Below are 16,882 nucleotides of genomic sequence, written 5' to 3'. Positions count from 1 at the left end.
ACCAAGTCATTGGCAGAACTGTAAAATAAGACATCAGCTTTAAGAGAGACTTTCATATGCTTCAAAATTCCTTTATCTAGATTAATACCATCTTACTAATTGTGTGGTAAGCCCATTCTCCCTGTTCAAAAAATATTTTTGTTAATAAAACTACAAGGATGACCAAACAATAACAGTAACAATGTACACATCCTACCCTGGTGTTCCTCTTTAAGAGAAAAGTCTTAGATGGGGTGCCTTGATGACTTGGTCAGTTAAGTGTCTGACTCTTGGTTTCAGCTCAGGTCATGATCTCGCAATTCGTGAGTTCAGGTCCCTCAGTGGGCTCTGCACTGACAATGAAGTACCTGCTTCAGACTCTCTCTCTCTCTCTCTCTCTCTCTCTATCTTCCCCTCCCCACCTCTCTCTCTCTGTGTGTGTGTCTCTCTCAAGGTAAAAAAAATAAATTTAAAATATAAATTTAAAAAAATCAAAAAATAAAGATGTCTAAGAAAAATTTGTGTAAGTAAGTGCTTTCCTGATGGATTGTGATTAAAGAGTCATGATTTTTACATGGCAAAGACATCAGCTATGGGCAGAGAACAAAGGGAGACTAAGAACATCGAGAATCAACTTTCTTTAAAGGAAGTTGCATGTTAAGATTCTGAAGGAAGAGTTGATGATTAGTGCAGGTCATAGACCTGTACAGGAAACCAGTTTAGACAGGATACAAATACATTCTTTTAAAGTACAAATGACTTGGGGCACCCGGGTGACTTAGTCGGGTAAGCATCCGACTTCACTTCAGGTCATGATCTCATGTCTGGTGAGTTCGAGTCCTGCTTCGGACTTGTACTGACAGCTCAGAGCCAGGACCCTGCTTTGAATTCTGTGTCTCTGTCTCTTTCTGCCCCTCCCCAACTCTGCTCTGTCTCTCTCTCTCTCTCAAAAGTAAATAAACATTTAAAAAATTTAAATAAAGTACAAATGAGTTAAAAAGTTATGATGAACTTTCTGTGGTCAGAGGTCTGGGGTAGGCTTCCACTTTCAAGTTCAGTGAACTACTTCATCATTAGGTTCATGCAGAACTCAGTACCCTTATTGCCACTGATGCTGCTGTATTAAAACTATTTGCATCTGTATCTCTCTGCAGAACACATGCATGAATTCAAATATTTAAAGGTGAATACTTCTTCGCATAAAACAATGGAGAACAAAGAGAAAGCATTATCCGTTTACAGGACAAAATGATGTTGTAAAAATACCTTTGGTTTTTGATTAGATAGAATGACAAGTACCACTGTAGTATCAAGAAAATTTAGAATGACCCAAAGTCCATAGCTAGTCAAGTTGTGGTTGTAAAGGGAAGGACAATTAAGAGACAATTCAGCTTTAAGCTGAATAAAGCTGACTGAATATGAAAATGCCTATTTCTATCTCTATGTTTTCTACCATAAAATGTCATATTCCCAGGAAAATGACTACAAACTCTAATTTCCTAAAAGGATTAAAACACCAAACTGGATATGATTCAGGAAAGAGTACTCTAGAAGAGGGAGAAGAAATCTTTTCACTGTAGGATCATGGGATTGCTGTGAGTGAGGTCTTCCCCCTTCACTTTGTTCCACAACTTCTTTATTCCAGATTCCCTTTTTGACTAGATGGGTATCTCCCCAGGCAGCTGGGGGCATAGAAGGAATCATTCCACTCCCTCATGTGAGCAAAGAAAGCAACTTCAGCTTCAACAGTCCCAAAAAGGTATTGGTGTAGTCTGCAATCACCTGGCCAGATAATGGGATTTAGAGGTAATGGGCCCTGGCAATTTTAGGATGACTTAAGTGCCAGGCACCCATATAATTACCAATTGAGAGAAGACTACTGCTAAACTCTTATTATTTTATTTAATATGACAAAGTATATACTATTTAAAGGAATTTGATAGAAAATATTGCTTTGTTTTATATTGCTCATATCTAGATATAAATATATATAGATATAATACTCTGTGGCTTATTAATAAAAAATACTTGAAATCCTATTTGTTGACTTACACATTCTCCAGGTTCCTGGAATCCTAATAAACATAAAAGCATAACCTTAGACCTAAACCCTTGATGTCTGAAAGAATTATAAATATACTCCATAATCAAAGAGTTCTAAAATTTTAAGATCAAATGCAGAAATAGAACACAGAGAATAACGCCAAACTATTTTTTATGTTTCTTCATCAGTAGACAATTCAAAACACATTCATCAAAGACATTAGGATATTTATTCTTTCTTCCTCCCTCTTTTTTTTTTCTTCCCCTTCTTCTTACTCCTCTGACCTCCACACTTGGGTATATCCCTATCTCCACTCAGCTTCTGATTCAGGTTTTTGAAGATTATGTTACTTTCTGTTTTTCATTCCTTGCAGTTGCAATGAGGCATTGGTCTTCAAATCCAGCCTTCAGAAGAAAAGGATGAAGGAAGTACCTCTCCTAAGCATATCCTCCTGATGACACATTTATGGGACAAATAAAGCTTTCTACTGCTACAATGGACAACTTCTTATAACTGAGCTCCATGTGCTATTTTACTGATGAACTACACTATTTTTTTTTCCTTCCTAAAGATTGCCAAGTTCTGGAACTTCACTCTGCTTACAGTGTTTTGTTATTTTCTCCATCCTTTTAAAAAGTAATTTCTATTATCCCAGGAATCAAGCAGGAAAGCTGGGAAGGAGGACAGCAGAACCGTCCACAACTGTTAGACTTGCATAAAAGTTATAAACATTATTTGTGTCAATATGATTCATGAATTCTTGATTCAGTTCTTAATCACATTCCTCAGTGCAGTGTAAAGTATATATACTTTACAGACAGAAACAAAGAATAAGTTATATAGTTGTACCTTGAATTGACAATTAACTGATAAATAATGTCAACAAATCCAAGTTCAATTCTATACAAAATAACGTATTTTCTCCCATTAGCAAACAAATGACAATTTCCCAACAATAATCAAGTGTGATAAATAAGGGCACATTTTTTTTTCTCTGTCACAGGATCACATGGCCATTTTACGCCCTATTTTATGTCTTCTCTATCCCAAATTACACCTAACTCTTAACAGTAAGAGCCAGATGTTGGAAAAGGAAGTCTACTAGATAGAATCTTTTTATGTTGACTAATCCACTGAGCACTGGCAACAGATTTTCATTTGATTTTTAGTAAAAGTATTTTCCAAATGTAGTATCCCCACTTTCCTGCCTTCAGAATATTTATTCAATGAGGAGTGTGATATTTTTGTATTACTGCATAACAGTAATAAAATTTAGCAACTTAAAACAACACCCATTTATTATCTCACAGATTCTGTAGTTCAGAGGTCCCAATTCTGCTCAGCTTGGTCCTCTGCTAAGTATGTGACAAGGGAACAAACAAGGTACCAGACAAGCCAATGGCTTCATCTGAGCCTTGGAATTCTCTTCTAAGCTCATGTGACCATTAGCAAAAGTCACTTAGTTTTAGCTGAAAAACTCATGGTGATTTGTGTCTCCAAAGCCAGTATCACAGAGCATTTCTGACTTCATGACCTTTTTTTTTTTTTTTTTTTTTTTTTTTTGAGAGAGAGAGAGAGTGCAAGCAGGGAAGGGACAGAGAGAGAGGGGGAAACATAGAATATGAAGCAGGCTCCAGGCTCTGAGCTGTCAGCACAGAGCCCGACTCAAGGCTCGAACCCAGGAGCTGTGAGATCATGACCTGAGCCAAAGTCAGACGCTCAACCTAATGAGCCACCCAGGCACCCCTTTAAGACCCTTTCTTAAAGGGCTCATCTGATTAGTTCAGGCTTACCCAGAATAACCTCCCTTCTGATTGACTCATAGTCAACTGATTGAAGGAATTAAAATCACATCTGCCAAAATCCCTTCACTTTTGCCATATAATTTAATTTATTCATGGGAGAAACATCATCCTATTCCCAGCTTCCATCCAACACTCAAAGAGACAGGATTATACATGGCATGTGTTTCAGGGGGTAGGAATCTTAGGGGACATCCTAGAATCCTGGCTACCACGTGGAGAAAAGTTAAATCACTTTAATAATTCAGCAGCAGAATTTTAGAGCAATCATTTAGCACTTAAGTATGCCATACAGACAATTCCTGACTGATGATGGTTCAACTTTCAATTTTTTCAACTTTCCAATAATGTAAAAGTGATACACACTCAGTAGAAACCATACTTCAAATTCTGAATTTTAATCTTTTCCTGGGCTAACAATATGCAGTAGGCACTCTCTTACAATGCTGGGCAGCAGCAGTGAGCGACAGCTCCCAGCCAGCCACATGATCACAACCCTTCTGTACTCACACAACTGTTCTTTCACTTCCAGTACAGTATCCAATAAATTACATGAGACAATCAACACTGTTATCAAATTGGGTTTGTGTTATATGATTTTACCCAACCTAGGCTAGTGTAAATGTCCTGAACACATTTAAGGTAAGCTAAGCTAAGCTATGATGTCCACTAAGTTAGGTGTATTAAATGCATTTTTTATTTATGATATTTTTATCTTATGATGGGTCTATTGTTATGTAAACTTGTCCTAAGTTGAGGAATATATATACTAAAACTATTATACAAATGAGTTTTAATTTTATACCTATTTATTCCATACTTTAATTTCAACAAAATTTTTCTTTCTTACCTTTCTCTATCACCCTCCACTGTCACCCAATTCCTTGGTGTCACTTATTTTCTCTTTCTGTGATCTTGAGCTGCTGAGAAGTCTCCTGAGAGGGCAGAACACTGGTGCTTTCACAGTCTGGCACCATGCCTCTACCCTTATTAGTGAGTACAGTTGTGCGTATTAAAGAAATAACTCATTCTAGGGACTACTCTATGTCAGAAGTACCTTCATTTAATGAAATCAGAACATTAATTTGGGATTCCTGGGGGGAAAAAAAAGCTTTATTCCTCTTATATTTCTTCATACTAGCCTACAAAAATAATTTGGTATTTTTCCTTTTCTTTTTCTTTTAAGACATATCCTTTTCAGAAATGAATAAAACAAAATTGGGAAGTCTAACACTTGGGGGTCTATTGGCCAAGTCTTGTCCACTCATTTCTTTTATACATCACCTTCAAATTATTACTCTTAAATCCTAGCCCAGAACTCCTCTGACTACAAGTATCAAATAATCCACCTAGTCTACCCCATTCCTGATGTCTATCACATCTGCAAAATCTACAAAGTGAACTTCCTGAGGAGTTAAACCACATTGCTCTGGGTTCTTTGTTTGTTTGTTTGTTTGTTTTCCCAATATACACAGATTAAACACAACACAAACAGTAGAGAACTTGATATATATTCACGGACTAGAATTGAAGGATTCTACTCTTTAACCTGGTATTCAGGGCTGTCCATACACAAGCTCACACATATCTTCCAGAACTTTTTAGCTCGTCTTCTTCTTCAATTACTCCATGCCTCAGTCAGGCAGAATATTCACTATATCCTTTATTCCTACAGGGTGGCATCTCTACATTTGTCTTATATCATCCCTAAAGGGTCCACCTCCGCGTAATGTCTCCTGATCTATGGAAACTTTGGTGATTCAACCTACTCCCTATACCACCAGTTGGGAGAAATACTCCCACCATTCAATATTTATACTACTTTTTTTGTATGTTAGTTTTGGGCCTTTTATGTTCTACTGACTTTTGCAGTTACTTATGTTGACATTTTTAATTCTTCAACTAGACTTTAAGATTCTTGGGAGAGGTATTTTTATCTCCCATAAAGTTTGACAGCCACAGTAGACACTAATAAGCACTTTTTTAAAGAATCAAAAATTCTTATAAGCATTACCAAAGTTATTGTAATGCTTAGAATTAGTAATTTTCTATGTTGATAGTTTCTGTAACTTTAGATAATTACTAAGAAAAATAAGTTATGGATCCATTCAACCTGTGTTGCTGCACCAGAGGATGGGGTTTGGGGCAGTATCATGTCTCTGCCTCTCCCACCCTCTTCATGTGATCTTTTTATCCTTTGTTGTGGTGAAACAGTTCACCTAGTTTTCAGATCTTTTTCAGAGGGAAATTATCCATTTTGACCTGTAGATATAGCATATCTATGGGATGAGGGTGAATTCAGAATCTTCTTACACTGCTGCCTTGCAAATGTCTCCCCAGTGCCCTTGTTACTATTAATACTGCATGCCAAAGGAATCCCAAATGTCCTAACTTCTACAAATTACAATTTCCATTTAGAATTAAAATGCAGGGGCGCCTGGGTGGCTCAGTCTGTTAAGCGTCCGACTTCGGCTCAGGTCACGATCTCGCGGTCCGTGAGTTCGAGCCCTGCGTCAGACTCTGGGCTGACGGCTCAGAGCCTGGAGCCTGCTTCCAATTCTGTGTCTCCCTCTCTGTCTGACCCTCCCCCATTCATGCTCTGTCTCTCTCTATCTCAAAAATAAATAAACTTAAAAAAAAAAAGAATTAAAATGCATATTGGGGCCCCTGGGTGGCTCAGTCGGTTAAGCATCTGACTCTTGGTTTCAGCTCAGGTCATGATCTCACAGTTCATGAGTTCAAGCCCCGCATCAGGCTCCATGCTGTCAGTGTGGAGCTTGCTTGGGATTCTCTCTCTCTCCCTCTCTCTGCTCCATGCTGTCAGTGTGGAGCTTGCTTGGGATTCTCTCTCTCTCCCTCTCTCTCACCCTCCCACACTTGTACTCTCTATCTCTCTCAAAATAAATAAATAAACTTTAAAAATTATGCCACGGCTCAGAATGGTTTTTAAGAACTGAATTAAAATGCATATTTTAAAAGGAAATATTTTAGAAAATTTCATTAATTCACTTATATTTGACGAAGAGGAGGAAAAATAAAGTAGAAAATTAATGGAAACTTCTATTCAGACTAATGATGACTTTCCTTGTTTTGACCTTCCTATGGCAGATATTTAAATTTTGTTTGCTTTCTTTACAGGGAACACTGAGACATTTAGCTTATCAATGGTGCAATGACCTAAATAATAGAAGCAGAGAAACTGCTAATTTAGAGATTTTAAATGGATAAACCTTGTAAATGGATTATGGAAATTTAAACATAACAAATCAGCTTTAATCATGTAGTTAATGAACTTCCACAATTTAACTGTGAACTTTTCAAATGTTGGGTTATGTTTATAGTCAAAGTCAAGTACGCATAAGCCAAGGGTACATAGGAAACAATTTAAAGGTCTTTATAACTTTTAGAGACTTCTGATGCTTCCTCCGAGTTTATAATGTTTTCTGTACATAAGTCTAGTAACTAAGTTAGTCATAACCTATTTCATTTAAATTCTGATTAGAACGTGACGTCTTACTACAGACTAAGTTTATTAGAGGCAGAGATTTGTACTTTGATATTCATTTCTCTTTCTACTCTCATGAGTTACACATAGTCAATAAATGTCCAGTGAATCAAATTCTGTAGTGCTTCAGAACCAAACTACTATTTTTCAACATGATTACTACAGAGAACATATGGAGCATGAACCCTGGCCTAAAAATTCTCATCATCTCTCTCATCATTACCTGTTAAAGCATTTCATCATAGTTTGAATCCTTTATGTTAGAGGTTGGCTGAGGCCTGGAGTAAAGAGTGAAAATGTGACAAATGGCCACTTATTGGTCATTAACTATCATGATTAGAGCAGTCTGCCTCTCAGAGTGAGGGTCAGCATTAAGAAATGAAACCATCCTTTAGAATATCCTCTTGGTAGAAATGAAGCTGTTCATTATCTGATCATTAGGGTCCATGCCAAATAAAACACATTTCTCACACAACCCAAGTCCTAATTGTTCATTTAGTTATTGGCTTAAATGGGAAGCAATGAAAAAAGCAAGTAACTAAGCAACTGTACAATCTTCAGATCCTTATCTAAGTACAGGCTGATGTTTAATGCTAACAAAATAGCTCAGGGCAAATAACTATTGAGGGCAACTCTGAGTGATTATAGTTGGCACCTAGCCCACATATGGAACTACAGTTATTGGTTCAACTTAAAATTGTAGTAATGGCTATCTTGCCTCACTATTGAAGTAACAAGTCTCAAAAAATGAAACTTTAATACTTAAAAAACATTTTTTAAGTTACAGAGATATAAATTAAAGACTTATCATGTTTAAGAATGACAAATAGGGAAAGGAGAAGAACATAACAAATGAAGTTAGAGAGCCACAGATGATAGTACATCTAGAAATAACATAGAAATGTACATAAATAGTGACAACAGTGAAAAAACATCTTGATGCTTAGCAGCAATATAAGGCAATATTCTTTGTTGAGCATTTGAGAATTCTCAGTTCTTTTCAAATACTTATGAATTAATATTGTAATCCTTGGAAGTATCAGCTAAGTCACATGAGCCTCAGTTCCCACATTAATAATAAGTGATCTCTACCTAACTTAATATACTAGGTTGCGGGAAGGAATTAAGAAGCTGCTTTAGAAATGCAGAAGTATTGATAAATAAAGACTAGGAGGAAATATGAGTGACCTGATTTCTCCCTTTGGCTCAGAGCCTTGAACTACTGTCAAGGAGAGAAGAATATTCCGAATATTCTGTTAGGAACAATAATATTGAAAAGGATGTTGTATTCTTTGGTTCTTTAGCTTTACTTGTTTTGGGCTGAATACTTAAGGAGCTGAACTAACTTTATCTCAAGATTCCCTTTAGTTTCAAGAGTACTCTTTTAAAGTGTATTTTTCCCTCTTTCTTCTGTTGAGCTATCCTCCTCCTCCTTGAAAATGATCTTTTAATCTACAGAGCTAAAAACAATCTGGTTAGGGCCCAGAAAAGAGAAAAAATGAAGGCAAAGTCTTAGGTTTTCTTAAGAGTTTCTAATGATGATGAAAGGGAACTTTAGTATCCTTCTAAGCTATTGTCTACTCCAGTTCACACAGGTAGAAGAAATGAGGTCATACATTCAGAGCAAAATAGCTGTGGATCCAGCAACAAAAATGGGTATTTGGTTCTTAGATCTCTCCAAAATCTGAGAGTAGGGAAAGAGGAACCATGAGGGTAATGGCATCTTGGTGCCACTATCTAGTCCTGCTCTTTGGTCTTAGGACATATGATCCATCCCACATTTAACAATCCTGGGGCAATGAGAGTATTCCGTTAAGACAAAGAGCAGATGTTGGAACCAGATCACACAAGCCAGGGTAGGAGGAAAGCTTCTTTCAAAAGGAATAAGGAAAATCAAAGAGGTGGTTAAATTGAAAGATGTTCTGGTATTAGTTGTCAAAAACAATACTGCTGGGCAGTTTAGAGGCAGCACATGAAACAAAAATTGTTAGAAAGGCAAAAATAAGAATTCCAACTAAAAGTAGAAAGGAAAAAAAACAGCTACTCAAAGTCCACAACAAATGAGGGAACAGATGTTCCTCAGGGACTTGAAGAACAGGGGAAGAGATTAAGAGTCTCCCAAGACAAGGAGCCCAAGACCAACTTCACGGGCACCAACCTATGCAGTCACAAAAGGCTCCCAATTGGTTTGATGCTCTGCTGTCACCATCTTGAAATTTTTAGTAATATTCCAACAAAAAATTCTGCATTTTAATTTTGCAATGTCTCCACAAATTATGCAACCAATCTTTCAAAGAGCCTTTGAAAGTATCCTTCTACCCCACATGTAAAACCCTATCTAAGATTCTTTTTGGCTATGTTATAATTACCAACTCACCACATGCAGACTCTAGAGTGAATCAATTCCCCAAAGCTGGCATACTCTTAATGGAGAGAAGATACAGAAATTGGCAGCAAGGATGGAGAAATAATTTCAGTAAGAAAATTGTAAAAGTATCTTCATATTTTAAATAAAATTCTCCTTATCAAGTAACAATGTGCTTACTTTCACAAATACCCCAGGGTACCATCAACAGATAAGAGTATTTTCCAAATACCTTTCCCTAACAAAAATAAAAAACTTCCCAGACACAATAAGCATGCCACACTTACATTGACTAAGCATTTAAGTGGCTTTTATTTTATCAATAAAATGACTTAAAGAATATGAAGAGGTATAATTTGTTATGACTTATAAATTATTGTCAGGGAATAGAATCTTATGGATTTATTTTTACTCTCCTTTTATACTATTTATGCCAATTGTAAAAATTAAATGATTATGAAAAGCAAATGTACTTCTTTTAAAGATGGCAGACTAGAACATAAGACTCAGAGAAAAGTCTGTTTTGTCCAGAAATATAACACAAATACATTTTTTTATAAATAGTGTGAGTAAAGAAGTTTTTTTCTAGCTAACTGAATTTCTCCAGTGATCAACAATCTACTTCTGATGGCATGAAGATCAAGTCCTTTTCCATCACATTAATACTTAAGAGTCAAATTGCTTATTTCTTTTAAAATGAATGACAAGCAATATTCATTCCCATCCAAACAGTTTATTTCAGGAATCTACATAATTTAAATAACCTACCAAAACTTCAGCATAGTCTATAAAAACACCAATTCAGTAAAAAGCCCAAATTTCAGTGTGGTTTGTTAAGTTGAAAGACTTTTGTTGGACTATTCTGCAAGCTTCAAGAAGCAGAGCTCATGTAGAGTTGACTGGTGTCAGTGTCATGCTTCTAGTAGAGCATGACTTTCAATCAAGGGTGCAGCAAAATCTCAATGATGAAACATGCATGGAAAAAGACCTACTGACTTGCAATAATTTTCTTGGACATTATCTAGCCTCATGTATTGGTGTAAAGGATCAAACGCTGAATGAAATTTTAATAAGTGCTGCTTTTAGAAGAAGAATAGAAAACAGATTATTTCCTGATTTATCTATATTTTTAAAACCTATAATAAAGACAAATAACTAGACACATTTTCCCAGGCCATAGGAATAAAATAAGGATGGCTATAAAATGAAATCTCTATTTGCACATTTCTTGAACATTCTTGAAAATAAAAACATATTAACTTTAAGAAGATAGTTTTTCTCTTTCTCTCTATACATACATGCCATCCTTCTGACTGCTAATAGGAGTCACTAGACTCTTAAGAAAAAAAATACACAATGCACCCGATTGGGGAACTTTTCTGACATCTATTTTTTAAGTATAGTTGACATGCAATATCATATTAGTTTACAGTGGGAAACATGGTGATTCAACTTTTGTATACATTACAAAATGATCATCACAGTGAGACTAGTTACCATCTATCACCATACAAAGTAATTACAATATTACTGACTATATTCCCTATGTTGTACCTACATTCCTGTGACTTATTTTATAACCATAAATTTGTACCTATTAATCCCCTTCACCTAGGTCACTAATCCCCCTAGCTCCCTCCAACAACCACCAGACTATTCTTTGAATCTGAGTCCGCCTCTGTTTTGTCTCATGTGTTCATTTGCTTTGTTTTTTTTAGATTCCATATATAAGTGAAATCATACAATATTGCTGTATCTCTGATTGACTTATTTTACCTAGTATAAGTAAAATCTAGGACCATCCATGTTGTTGCAAATGGCAAGAATCCATTCTTTTTTACGGCTAATATTCTATCGTATATATATGTGTGTGTATGTGTGTGCCTGTGTGTGTGTGTGTTCCATTATATATACACACACACATATATATTGGATCTTCTTTATCCATTCAAATCTTGTTGGACACTCAGATTGCTTCCATATCTTGGCTATTGTAAATAATGTTGCAGTGACCCTAAGGGTGCATAGACCTTTATGAATTAATGTTTTGATTTTCTTTGGATAAGTACCCAATAGTAAAATTGGTAGTTTGCATGATAGATCTAGTTTTAATTTTTTGAGGAACCTCCATACTGTTTTCTCTAGTGGTTGAACCAATTTATATCCCCACAAATAGTGCATGAGTGTTCCCTTTTCTCCAACACTTTCCCTTATTTGTCATCTTCTCCAACATTTGTTATTTCTTACCTTTTGGTAATAGACATTTTGTCAGGTGTAAAGTGATATCTCATCATGGTTTTGATTTCTATTTCCCTGATGGTTACTAATGTTGAGTGTATTTTCTTGTGTTTGTTGGCTGTATGTTTTCTTTTCAAAAATGTCTATTCAGGAGTTCTACCCATTTTTTTATCAAAATTTTTCTTGCTGTTGAGTTTGATGAGTTTTTTATATTAACCCCTTATTGGATTTATCATAAATTTAGGATGTAATGCAATAATCTTTAGGTTTTCACCCTAAGTAGAGCTTCAAATTATATATCATAGAAAAATTAAGATTCTCAGAATATCTCACATGTCATTTATTTTCTTCTCATGACAATGTGACAACATATAAACACATGGGATCCTATGAATAACAGAAGTGTTATGCCTGGGGCAAAAACAGAAGAGTTCTTACATTTGTGGAGCAAGCTCAGTGATGGGTCCAGACAGGATTACTGGTGGTACCGTCTGCTGCTTGGGAAAAAAATACATTAAAAAAGAGGCACTATTTGAAAATGTCTTCTAGTGTTTCATCATTACAATGCTTCTTTTCATAATACGTTAAGAACCATAAGCTCAACATCTCCACCTGAAGAAAAGGTTAAACAAGTCCCACTTTGAGAGAGATTCCTCAGAAAACAAATTGCTCTTTCAGTTTCTCTGATATCTTTATTTCTGCCTCAGTTTTGAAAGGTCCACAATGTAGTTAGAACAATGAGCATAAATCAAAAAACATTCCAAAACATCACTTAAGCAAGTGCTTGATAATGTGACAAAACTCATCCCAAAGCATGAGGTAATACAAGAAGTATTTCATCATGATTGAGGTCAGTCACAATTAAGGTTTTGAAACAAACAGGACTTATAAGATCAACAATGATGTTGACGAAGAAAAAGTAGAGAGTTTATTACTGGTAGTAAGGTGATTTGAAATGGTGTGAGATTTAAGGATACAATTTACACATAGCAATACTTGACTTCATAGAGTTTGGGTTTAATTTAATTAGTCCATAGAGATGAGAAACCTAAAGGGCATCTAATTTAGATCATGATCTGCCTAAAATATAGGGAAACTTAATTCCTCATTAGTTTGTTCCAGAACTCTACAGTCAATCTCTCTCCTTTTATTTGTATAGCAACTAACAGAAGCCTAGGAATTACTATTGACAAAAGGTCCTAATAAGAATTAACTTATGCTAAATGGTAAAAACTTAACATGTCAAAGTTCCCTGGTAGTGATGAAATGTGAGATCTTCTTCCTTTCTCAAATTATCACCAAAACCAACTAATTATTCATAAGACACTAAAGACATATCAGTATAGAAAGCATTTTATGAACATAATCAGTGCTCAAAGGAAGAAGAACCAAAGTAATCCATGACTCTTGGTTGCTTTACAGGATTTAAACAAAAAGGAATTATTTCATTTAGAGACAGGGAAAAAGTCATGGAAGGACATGTGAAAGAACAGGTAGGAGCAACAGATACTGTATTACTTGGTTCAATCAACTCCATGCTTAATTTGCATTTTTCATATGTCTACTTTCTAATGCCTGGAATAAGCATGTTTTTAATGTTTTATTTATTTTTGAGAGAGAAAGACAGAGCGCGAGCAGAGGATGGACAGAGAAAGAGGGAGACACAGAATCTGAAGCAGACTCCAGGGTCTGAGCTATCAGCACAGGGCGTGACGCGGGGCTTGAACTCATGAATTGTGAGATCAGGATCTGAGTTGAAGTCGGACGCTTAACCGACTAAACCACCCAGGCACCCCAATAAGCATTTTTTTAAAAAAGAGTCTGTGTATGTCTAATTCACTTAAATTTTCTTGGCACTCTACTAATGAAGTTGATTTTCGACAATGGAAGTGTAATATTTATTCGTAACCAATATTTATTGATCATCTATTTTCAAGTCAAAAGAAGATCATAGTGAACAAAATATACATTCTCTACTCTCAAGAATTTATAGTTTCAATACAAAGACAATTCAACATGTATCTTTGTTGATATTTATTTCTGTGAACATAATTCACATCTTGAAATAAAACAGACATTCCTTACCTCATAATCTTAGAAATTAAATGAATATTTGTTTTGAAATGTTAAAAAAGTATAAAAATCATTTTAACTGAAACAAGCTAATAAGCGTGTATGTTATTAGATATAAACATTCAGAAGAACGAAATTGAGAAATAATAAAGACAACTCCATTAGCAAGGGTTGGGCTAGGACTGAAGAGGCATTTCAAACAATTCCAACATTAGTGGGTCACATGTGTCAAGGAGTTTATGTTCAGTGTTCTTGTGGCCATGACAGATTTTTGAAGATTTATTCAAATGTTTATGTCAATCAATGCTAGCCAAATGTTGTATCAAGTATGCCTTTCATACCCATATATCCATGAATTAAAGTCTAACGGTTATTATCAAGATCAATGGCCAGCAAAAAATAATCTTCTAGAAAAACAATTAATGAAAATTTAATTATCTCAGGTCTTCTCTAGCAAGTTTCTTTCTTTTAAAATGATTCTTAAATGAATGGTATTGCTTTTATATTATAAGAGCTATACCTTTTCCCTACCATTGTATTTGTTATAACACTATATTCTAAAAATATTAAATGAACTTTATAAAATATATTTTAAAATTTAAAAATTAGTTTGAAAATATATTTAAAAAATATATTTAAAAATAAAGACTTAACATTGTGGCCTCAGAAGTATATAATCTTCTATTCATTATATACCATCCCAAGAAATAACTGGCTTTTTTAAGATTTGATTATTAAAAAATTATGACCATAAATGAAGCAAGGTTAATTATACAAATTTTGAAAAATTCAGATCAGTAAGCTGTGGCAAAGACAGAATCTTTGGGAGCCCACCCATCCCCAAGAAAGGAGAAATACTTAAGCCAGGGAGTCAATCCTAACTATTTTCTGTTAAAATAATTATATCACATAACAGCTATATATTTAAAATATTTTAATAGCTGTATAATATCCCGTTAAACAGGTATAACACAGTGCAATAAACTTCATAGTATTGAATATTCATTTTATAATTATAAAAATACTATGATGAATATCTTTATACATTAATACCAATTCATATCTCTAACACTTTCTTGGAAAGTGGAATAGTTTAATGAACTTCCTATTTCAGAAATTGTAATGTAGTACTCCCTCTGAAAATGTATCAATATTTATTCCCACATGCAAAAATAATACGGCCAACTACACCAATCTCACAGTGGATGTCATATCTTTCATACGTTCCAGTAAGACAGACAAAAGTGGTATTTATTGTTGTTTAATTTGCATTCATTTCATGAATATTAAGGGCAAGTCTTTTTCCCAGTTAGCCGTTCAGTGATTGCAGACTGTCAGCTGGAAAAAAATGGACTGGTAAAAAAAACATGATCACTAATGAAAAAAGTTTTGGAAAAGCAACCTCTGTGAATATAAAGAGACATATGGATAATTTGGGATGACTGAGGATGTTCTATATCTTGAATGTGGTAGTGATCATACAGCATATGTCACAACTTGTCAAAATGTACAGTTAAAAAAACAGTGAATTTTTACTATACATATATTATAAATCAATAAACTTGACTTAAAAAAAGACCAAGTATATTCATACTATGCATATTGATAACCTCGAACACTGAAAATAAAATAATGTACCAAAAATCTAAATGTATAATAAATAAATAAATAAACACTTCAAAATGAAAGCACACTTGGATGTACAGATTGAAATGGTACATGTACCCCAGGAAAAATGGACACAGAATAATACAAACACCTGCTTTATCTAAGTGACTAAGCTTTAAGATAAATAAATAAGACTTAGGTAAAAATTAAGTCACCTATGTGGCAGGAAAATTAAGTTATTAAATAAACAAGAAAGAAAATTACTGATTCCACTGCAGTTAATTCAATTAGCTAATGTATAGCAGCTAACTTATTCAATAAATATTAGTTCCACGTCATTTCTTGGCAAGACAATGATTTAAGGCTAATATTTTCCCATATAAAACATCTAAAGGAATGTTGCATGCCATGGGTAATATCTATTTTTTTCAGAATATGTAAATTTGTTAGAAGAATAGCTAATTAAGAAATTAAACCTGAAAGGTCCAACAAAATGAAAGGATGCTAACATATACTTTATTTGGAGGCCTTTTACTGGCATAAGTAGAATTCAAGTAGGTAGGATTGTGATAAACTAGGAAATAAAAATGAGAGTTGGAAAGCATGTAGTGCTAATGCTGCTCAGGCTGGTCAGTGTGGGAAAGGCTGAGTGACATACAGATGTAGGTATCATATCAACACCTGGGCTTCTGTCTGGGGTCCTCCCTACCAGAAGGAGCTTCCCTCTAGAGGCGTGGATCTTTATCTTGTGAAAAGACCAGTAGCTCATTCCTTAATAGGAAGTCACATTCTTGTGCCTCAAGTAAGCTTCCTTGAAAAACATGTGATTTTCTGTGATTCTCTGAAGAAGATTTCAAACTCCAGTAGATTTTGCCAATGACTAATCTGATTAACAGATAATAACTAATGGGGCTTATTTAAAATATATAAAGAACTGACATAAGTCAACACCCAAAAAACAAATAATACAGTTAGAAAATGGGCAGGAGACATGAACAGACATTTCTCTAAAGAAGATATCCACATGGCCAACAGGCACCTGAAAAAGATGCTCAACATCACTCATCATCAGGAAAATGCAAATCAAAACTACCTCATACCTGTCAGAATGGCTAAAATCAAAACACACAAAACAAATGTTGCCTAAGATATAGAGAAAAAGGAACATTTGTGCACCAATGGTGGGAATGCAAACTGGGGCAGCCACTGTGGAAAACAGTAGGGAGGTTCCTCAAAAAGTTGAATGGAACTACCCTATAATCTAGTGC

Source organism: Panthera uncia (assembly GCF_023721935.1).
Source record: "Panthera uncia isolate 11264 chromosome A1 unlocalized genomic scaffold, Puncia_PCG_1.0 HiC_scaffold_17, whole genome shotgun sequence".
NCBI classification, from domain to species: Eukaryota; Metazoa; Chordata; class Mammalia; order Carnivora; family Felidae; genus Panthera; species Panthera uncia.
Note: the sequence above shows the minus strand (reverse complement) of the source record.